This window comes from Erithacus rubecula, assembly GCF_903797595.1.
Source record: "Erithacus rubecula genome assembly, contig: SUPER_Z_unloc_2, whole genome shotgun sequence".
Classification (NCBI taxonomy): domain Eukaryota; kingdom Metazoa; phylum Chordata; class Aves; order Passeriformes; family Muscicapidae; genus Erithacus; species Erithacus rubecula.
Genome location: NW_027635860.1, coordinates 3,192,532 through 3,200,207, shown reverse-complemented (window position 1 = coordinate 3,200,207; position 7,676 = coordinate 3,192,532). Strand labels below are relative to the sequence as shown.

Sequence of the window (7,676 nt, the reverse complement as noted above, 5' to 3'; positions counted from 1 at the left end):
AATAAAATGTATAAATAGGACTATTTGTCTTTTAGGCTTTTAGATGTGCTGTTTCGAACACATCTGAAATATCTTGGAGCTGCTGCATTGTGTCGCCTTCCCTTTTGGCAGCAACATATTGACGTGCAGAGGATTTACGAAACCTTGGGGCTGACAGAGCTGGTGGCCTGAGAGAGGTCAGGGTGACACCACCCTGCGTGCCCCAGGGCCAGATGTGGCAGATGTGCTCAGCCCTCACACAAACACCAAAAGCGTTGTAGGCAGCCCCAGCCGCATCCATTGCACGCACAGTACGGATCCCTCCTGCTGGAGCTCCAGCAGCCATGGGGAGATGGAGCAGGGTCTCTCACAGGGTTCCTGGGGCTCTGCAGCAGCTCACTGCCCAGCCAGGCTGAGGGGTCACACATAATCACACAATTAATCATGTAACCGAACAATGAGCACATCCAAGTCGTGGGTGCTGGGTGGCACGAAGCGCATGTCTCAGTGCTACACCAACATTCATCAACCAGAAGAAGGATTCTAAAAAATGGCATTGAGATTCTGCCAGGGCTACCTTTGAAATGGTCTTTCCCAGAGAACTGATCACAAGGTGTTATTATCAGGCTGCTACTTACTGGCAGCTTTCCTGACAGTAACTTTGTATAATGTTGTCATCCTTATTTCAAGTAAGAGTCACATTAAAATCCAACTTTTCTATTATAGATTTAAAAAGAACTGCTCATTACTCATTATTTACTGGTGCTGTTATGTATAAGCACTTAGTCAAGATCATACTGCCCAGATTTTTGGGAAAGGAATTATCCCAGAAAGCCTGTAGTCTAAAACTGCAAGAACACACATAGGACTGAAGGTAAATGCAGGTGTCACCTTGTGAAGCAGTATGACACATGAGGTTGTTAGCTGGGGAAAAAAAGAAAAGCACCTAAAGGAAGAAGAATATTGTGATACCTCCAGGTGCCATTTCTTAAAAAATTAGGAAAAAATTAATTAAACCTGAAGACTGAATATACAAAACAAAATCACAGTAATCAAAAAACTCACATTCAAGGAGGGACAACTCCCATCTTTCTTCTGGACACCATCCACAGAGATCTGGACTAGAGGTACATGATAGGAGGACAGATAGGAGAGACACTTTAGTCCAGGAATCTGTCACTTTTCTTTTGACTTTTCAAGATGCCTAAGCAATGATGAGATCCAAAGGTAACATTGCTTAGTCCACTTGTTGTCTGTCTTGCTCTATTTGATTTTTCTCTTCAACGTCTACATGGCAGTCAGAATACAATCTTAAATTAACTTTGTCATGTTTAACTTGGCAGTTTTATTTTGGATCCAAGGAGCTGGTGGAATATTTTCTTTCATTTTGATCATAAAGAAGGAACTCTATTTTGAAACACATTTAAAATTCCATTCATCATGTTGCTTTTGTAGTTTACCATGTCCAGGCTTGACAAAGTGTTGATCAATCACCCATAGAGAACATGACTCAGATAGGAGAAAGTACAATGAAAGCTGTGTTTCTCTGACTGCAGATTTTAATAAAAGGAAACTGCTCTTTGAAGAACGCCAGCTTTTTTCACCCTACAGCCAAAAGGATGTCCAATAAACCTAAGGAAAAGAAGTCAAAATTACTATCTTCCTCTATATGAACCAGTATTTCAGAGTCCATTCCAAATGCTTTTAGCAGAATTACTTCAAATGAAGTTGGATTAAGCATCAATTAGCACAGTGTTAGTAAAGCTGTCCTCAACCAAATAAACAGTTTTTTATTGCTGCTGTTAGCTAGAAATGAAAACATTTTCACTGTTAAAGGAGGGAAATTCTGTGTCATGTAATTATTTAAAATAATCTTTACATTTTAATGTAATTCTGTGTAATAAAATACATTTACTATTTGTCTTGGGGTAAATAAAAAAGATTCTGTGAAGCCCTTTAAAGGTGTAATTGTATTAATAGAATCTTTGGAGAACAGAGTCACAAATTGAATAGAGTCACAAAATCAATATATTCCTATGTTATTTAATCAAATAAAACCTAAGTAACCATACTTTTTCCAAGACCAAAAACACACTGTCTATTTCATTTTGAGTGATATTCCATAGCTTTCTACTCTGGAAAGCTCAGCAGAAACACTAAAGAAGCGCTGATGGGTAACACAGAAACCCAAACACCTGAAGCAGTGTGCATTAAGGAGGAACATATCTGGGAACAGCCACAGCTGTGAGGTCATTCCCTTACAACTATTGAACAGCCGAAAAGTGGAAGCTGAGAACATCTTTTGCTGGGGATAAGTGGCTGGGAGTGTGGGGCATGTCTGCACATATCACACATTAGTCGTCATGACAACACCAACTTTCCTTGCGTCAAAGAACACCATTACCCTGGGTTTTCCACCCCATTCTCGCCAGCACGGCATGTCCAATCAACTGTGCAGCTTGTGTAAGTGATTTTCCGTGGACATTATTAAAGTAGAATGTTTGCTACAAGTTCGGGTCCTGTGCAAATCTTTTTTCCTCTGGAGAGCCTCCTCATTCATGTTTATTAATTATTCTGGCTCTCAAAGCTCTTAATTTCTTACTATTACCTTATTTAGTAAACTAGCATTGTTGGATAATAGAACGCCATCTATCTGATCATTTCCTTTTGGAAATCATTAGTCCAATTTAGTGTGTGTGTCCTCGTGTCCTTTTTTGTTGGTTTTTGTTTGTTTGTTTTGATTTTTGTTTTGTTGTTTTGTTGTTGTTAGTTTTTTGGGGTTTTTTTTTTTAATAAAGTCTGGAAGCATCTGGATTTGTTCCTTAGCAACACTTTTAGTTTGCCATTTGCTTTTATTCAGCTCCCCAAAGAGTGCTTTTAAAGCTGTAGTAAGGTTGGCCATTTTAGAGAGACAGCTTTTATTTTTCCTCTTGAATGAATGGTGAGATCATGCCCAGATATCACAGCCTGACAGAAACATTCTCCAGTATATTAAAAACTGTCCTTGAAACAATGAAATACTTTTAAACTGAGATAATAGGTGAATTACTGGCAGGAATACAGATAACTCTGTCTATTGTGCTTGGGAAGGGCACAAGAGGGAAAGGACAGCTAATTACTTAATGTTCTGTAAAGAAAGTTAATTTTGACTAAACGACAGCTTAGACATTTATCTGAGCCTCCAAAATTACTTCTCATGTTGTTCACCAAGCTTTGCCTACCCACACAGAGAGGGCACTCTAGTTATCCAGCACACCTCTCAGTGGTGCTTAGATATCCCTGCATACCCCTAAATACCAAATCCACATCACGAATTTTACATCTTGAGAGCAAATCAGTTCAGAGTTTAGACACAATAGGTACCACAAAATATGCATCACCCATATAGTGAAAGTCTTTCCAAGTAATTCAGATTCAATATGTTGATGCCTGTCTCTGTACTTTGCAGTTCCACCCCTCATAACACAAAGAAGAGTTACACACTGTTGCAAAGGTGAGGTTTTTTCCACAGCATACTCAGACAATGGTAAACCAGACTCTCCTAAGTTAATTTATAGTGAAATAATAAAATAGAACAGAACAAAGTGTGCTACAATGGAAAAATTGTAACAGCAGAAGTCTGTTCACCCATTATCTTCTGTGGAAAGGCCCTGAGACATACAATAGACTCCTGATTAAAGAGAGACTGTGCCTGCTCACTCACTGCTCAGAGTCCCCAAAATGTATGGTGCACTCTTTGCTCTCTTGCACTCCTCCAAGTTTAATGGGTGCCATGTATTACAGACTGATCAGCTTACCTATAAATAAATGTATTTCCAGAAAAAAATGTTCAATTTCAGTATGCAGACTTCAGCACAACTCATGACCTAAACTATTTCTTTCCAAACAATTCCATTACCAAAACCCTGCAATATATAGTCTCCTTGGCTAGACCCTTGTCCTAGTCCACTCCCCTTCTGTTTAACCAGAACAAAAGGCACTTCACATTTCTGAGGAGAAATAATAAATTTGCTACCCACCACAAGTCTTTCTGAAGCTGCTTTGGACACGGTGGGGAAGTTCAGGCAGTGAACTCCAGCATGTCAAGAGGCAGCTGTGTTCAATGTAATATGGCTTTTTGGCATCCTTCTTTTGCCCCAACATACAGCATAGAGAAATGCAACTGGAATTTCAACACACTTGGATATCTACTTCTTGAATCCAACTGAAATTCAGAAAGTTTTAAGACTGATGTTATTCTTCCTTCTTTTGACACACCCTTGTGTATGAACAGAGAATCTGAAGATCCTTCAGGAACTTTTAACCTCCAGGGAAGCCAGGGTGAGACCATCTTGAAGGACATTTGCCAACACCTAGCTTGTTCTTTCTGTTGAATCTCTGGTGCTCAAACACACAAGTCTCAGCCTTGCCCCCAGGGTAGCTATTAATATGGCCAGCACTGGGATCGATAGTAGCAGAAGAAGGGCAAAAGTGGAGTTGCTCACAGCCAGATCTGTAACATATGTTACCTGTTAGGAGGTAGGGTGACACCTACCAGCTCTGCTAAAGAGAGATAAGGTGTATCATACCATCATCTGACACAGCACAGCACAGCCCGGCGTCAATGCTGAGCGCTCACTCAGAAGATAAACAAAATGGAACAGAGAGACAAACTGGATGGATACACTGCATTATATCTATTTTTCTGCCCCTAGCATAGATATTCACCTTTATCAGCTTTCCCAGAGTTTGCACTTTGCATTATCAGTTTCCAAGAGCTCTTGCACTTCAGTGTAATGACAATAATAACTCCTCCCACTCTAACAGAATTCACTGCCTCTGAGATGTCTCACTTAAAATTACAGAACTTAATGGTGCAGTCTTGTTCTTGCTCCCACTCAAGAACTGGGCTTTCATATTCTGCAGAAAGACACTTGGTGGCACTCATTCAACATCTTTTTTACTTCCCATACCACAGATTCTCTGGGTTAACCTAAAAACACGGAAAAACTTCCCTTTAGTAGGTGTATCCTATGAACTCTGTCAGTAAGATCAACTTTTGCAGTCATTACTCACTTTTTGACTTAATCATTAATGATGCAAATAAATACTTTTTTTTTTTTTAAGCACCAAAAATCACTTTGTGATAGTAAGCTGATCACTAAATTTGAGCTGAGATATTTTTGACTGCCAATTACTTTGCAGAATCTTCATGTTTCTGCTTTGATGAGTACTTAAAATTTACTCCCTGTGTAAAATGCAAATTCTTTGTCCCTTAACATCATTGTTAACTACAACTTGCATGCATCTCTTTGAAAACAAACAAGAGAAACAAAACCCGACTGAACCACCTGGTAACCAGGATAGTTACTCAAAGACAACTGCAAAGGAGGTAGAGAGTTTCACTGGCAGTACCCTGTAATTCTTCTAATTTATACTTCTGAGTGACAGCCATTTGCAACCCAATATTCATCCTGTGTTGAGAAAGACATAGGGGAACCAGCAGCACCCTGACCCATTTAGATTAACAAATACCCATTATCCCTCTATAAAATCCAGCTTTTCCAGGAACTACCCTAGTAGTTCCTCATGGACAGTACCCTAAAGTGCTGCCAAGGACCACAGCCTTATCACAGACACCTGGCAGTTATTCTTATCAAGGCTGCTGAAAGATCTGACAGCCAGGAGGGGATTTATTTATTTATTACCCTCAACAGCAGGACAGTATGACATTAGCTAAGGATAATCTAACATGCTTACATATCCCAAAGCTTGACTGAAGGTGCCTCCTTTGTGGGAGGGCGAAGATCATGCCCAGATGTCCCTGCAACTCTCCACTTACCACACTCAAAATAAAATTTCTGCGAAACAGATTACAAATAGGTCAGTGGCCGCTCAGTGGAAACGTGTTAAAGCACTGGAGCACAGCTAAGCACATTCTCAAAACACAGATAATGCTCTCACCACCAATGTAAGGGGCCTTACTCTGGAACAGAAACAAGGTTCATTGCCCATCCCCACCATCCTTCAACAACAGCCAAAAGAGTGACCCACAGCTGTTACTCCAAGGTCACAGTGACCACAGAGCTCGATTACTCCATGGACGCCCATTGGTCCCTAACCTATGAAATCTATGCTGCTGGGAAACTCCTTTCCCAGCAGTTTTACTTGTGTTCCAAGTTTCACCAGCTGCACCAGGGAAAATTTAACTTTTTCGGACAAGTGACCATGCCATTATCTTAATGTACTTGAATGCAATTTGTTTGTACACTCAGTAGAGTTTACATACTTGAGGAAACGCTTTGCTGACAAGTTCCATAGTTGTCTAGTAAAACCCAGGAGGCTTTCCAATGTAAGCAGGTTTTTTTGCATGTTAAAAGGTGTGCACCCAACACAAATTTTTTATCTCACAACATTTTGCTTATGGCCTTTCTAGAAAGAGTAATATATCTTAAAAATTTGAGAGTATTATTTTTGCCCTTTCCAGACTTTTGTGCAGCTTCTCCTCTAATATTCTTCTAAACAGAGCAAAAGACATCCCACTGTTTTAGCAGAAACACAGGGAGGCAAAGCGCAATCCAGAAATAAGTACAATTAATCAGCTGAGTATCATACTGAGCACTATTTGACCACATTAGGCACATCAAATACAAAGCACTTACATGTGCTCTTCACACCAAGCCAGTATTCAGCGTATGCTGTGTCAGACGTGTTCTGTCACCATAATCACAGAGCCTTTCCCACACCAGGTGCCAGAGCATGAGCCACAAAGGGCAGAGCATCTCCAAAACGCTTTAATGACCTGTCCCTTGCAAGAAGGTGGGGCTGCATCCTACAGAAATGCAAGCAGCGCCATTTCTGTGAATTCTAGGTATTTCCTTTTTCATTACGGTTATTATTTGCTTTGTTAAAGGTTCGTTAATGGGAGAAACGGGAGAGAATCACTGGAAGCCAAGTGGACACCGGTCCCGCGGATAGGGCAATAGGCCGGCGGACAGCAGCGGTGCTTTAGCCCGGTGCGGATGGTCCGTGTCCGCACACTGTCCAGCGGGTGGTGCTGCGGGCACAGCCCGGTTGGAGGCCCGGCCCGGCCCGGCCCGGCCCGGCCCGACGAGCCGCGCACCTTGGCCTCGCATCCCCGAATCCCCGCATTCCAGCATCCCCGCCATCTCCGTATCCCCGCATCCCGTATCCTCGCATCCCCGCATCCCCCCGGGCCCGGCTCGGAGCCCCGCGGGCGGCACCGGGGAGCCGCGGCTGCGGCTGCCGCGCTCCGAAGGGTTAAAAGCTTTCGAGCCCCATGCGTGGGAGGGGTCGGGGCAGTGTGGGGAGAAACGCAGGAAAAGTAGGTCAGCTGCTCCCAGCGGCGGAGCGGGATGGGACGGGACGGGACAGGACGGGGAGGCAGGGGGCGGCGGGGGGCTCTTCCTTGCCCCGGGCTGCAGGCGCTCCAGCCCTGACTCCAGGCGCCTGCAGACAATCTGCTCCCGGCCATTAGCAGGTACTCATAGTATTTACAACCCGATAGCTCTACCGCTCGGTACACATTTGTATTTTGGTAAATACACAGACACATTCAAGGAATTTCGGAGGGGGAGGGGGAAAAGAGGGGGGGGGGGGGAGAGGAGGGGGGGGCGCTGGAAATTAAAAGTGAAGCACAATTTGAAACTCTGCCTACACCACAGCTTTTATAATCAGCTTGTGACATGCTGGCAATA

At 42.7% G+C, this 7,676-nt stretch overlaps 1 long non-coding RNA gene across 1 annotated transcript; it reads right to left on the bottom strand.

Annotated features, from left to right (window-relative positions):
* Positions 1–762: 762 nt before the first annotated feature.
* On the bottom strand, positions 763–6,371 carry LOC306814771. Its single transcript, XR_013777234.1, has 3 exons — positions 5,719–6,371; positions 4,687–4,951; positions 763–1,611 (listed from the first exon to the last, which is right to left on the bottom strand). It is a non-coding gene; the product is annotated as an uncharacterized lncRNA (long non-coding RNA).
* Positions 6,372–7,676: the final 1,305 nt, after the last annotated feature.